This window comes from Nannobrachium achirus (genome assembly GCF_963921795.1).
Source record: "Nannobrachium achirus genome assembly, chromosome: 11".
Taxonomy (NCBI): Eukaryota; Metazoa; Chordata; class Actinopteri; order Myctophiformes; family Myctophidae; genus Nannobrachium; species Nannobrachium achirus.
The window spans coordinates 60,980,947-60,982,549 of NC_137820.1; positions in this window are offsets into that span (position 1 = coordinate 60,980,947).

The window sequence follows — 1,603 nt, forward strand, 5'->3', positions numbered from 1 at the left end:
ACATTTCTAAAGTGCCAATTTAAAGACTTTTTAATACCTCTAAAATGACAAATTAAACATTGTCCAAATTGTCAAATATATAGAGGCAGAAATTGTGAAAATAGCCGATCTACATGATCACAACGCCTCGCTTCGCGATACCAAATGTAATGTAGCAAAAACATGGAGCAAAAATAATGATAGAAAAAAATACAAGAGATTTCTTTTTTTCAACTTCGACTTTCGACTTTCTCTGGTGGGAGTCGACTTGTGTAATGAAGTCGACTCAGTCGGAGCGGTGAAAGCGCTCCCAATAGACAGGTATGTCCGTGGGTATGTCCGTGGCTGGCTGGGTGGGTGGGTGGCTGGCTGGGTGGCTGGCTGGCCGTGTCCGTAGCCTGGCAATACCTTGAGTGGCCACACACAACACACTAGTTAAAGGAGGGGCGCTGTTTTGTGCAGGCCAGGCACACTCACCACTCACTCACAGGCACAGTTTACTCACTCACTCACTCACTCACTCACATAGGGTACAGCTGCTCAAATTCACCGCTCCACTTCGAACCGAGGTTTGATTTTTCATTAATGCCCTAGCGCACAGCACACGCGCGCGCACACACACACACACACACACACACACACACACACACACACACACACACACACACACACACACACACACACACACACACACACACACATACACACACACACGCACAGTAAATGAAAAGGCTTTTAACCAATCCCCTTTGTTCTCCTGTGTTTAACAAATAGCGGGGATCGGATCTAGCTCACATAATATTTTTCTTCAAATAAATCCAACTTGATGTGACCTTCGGTCGGAGACAGAAAGACCAGCCCACTGGCCAAGGTCCAGGGAGCTTAGAAGTCTTTGAAGCCTCTACACACACACACACACACACACACACACACACACACACACACACACACACACACACACACACACACACACACACACACACACACACACACACACACACACACACACAGAAGAAGAGTTGTTGAATTTCATGATAGTTTCTTTCGATAACAGATCACATTGCTTGGTCAAATGCCCGGTCAAATGCCCATGTTTAGTGACCCTTGTCAGTCACGAAAGAGTTTGGAGACTAAACACTGGGAAACAAACTGGCCCATAGGGTAACAAGGGAATTGATCATGACCTGAGCAGGTCACGCAGTCTCTCATTGTCTGCTATAAACTCTGAAAGAGTCCTTCTCCAGACAGTTCCATGCAGCGATAGCTCACAGCGCTGAGACTAGAACTGATTATGGATATAACACAGCGAGACATAAGGAAGAATACATGTGTCGTATGGTTTTGTTTCATGGCATTTCATAGACATCAATGGACCAAGGACATGTAGGGCTCATACTGTAGATTCCAGTCTTTTTAGGCCATCTCGCTCAGCATTTCTAAACCCTACTATTATAGTATAATACTGTCCACAGTGGAATGTTTCTTCCTTCCCAACACCTTGCCCAATGATTGGCCGTTGATCATAGCGTCACTGTCGGGCAGAAACCTCGTATCAAATTTGTACATTTTTTCGCAAAGTAAAGCACTGCTTCATCATTCAAGGCCATCGCACAAAAGTAGTGAA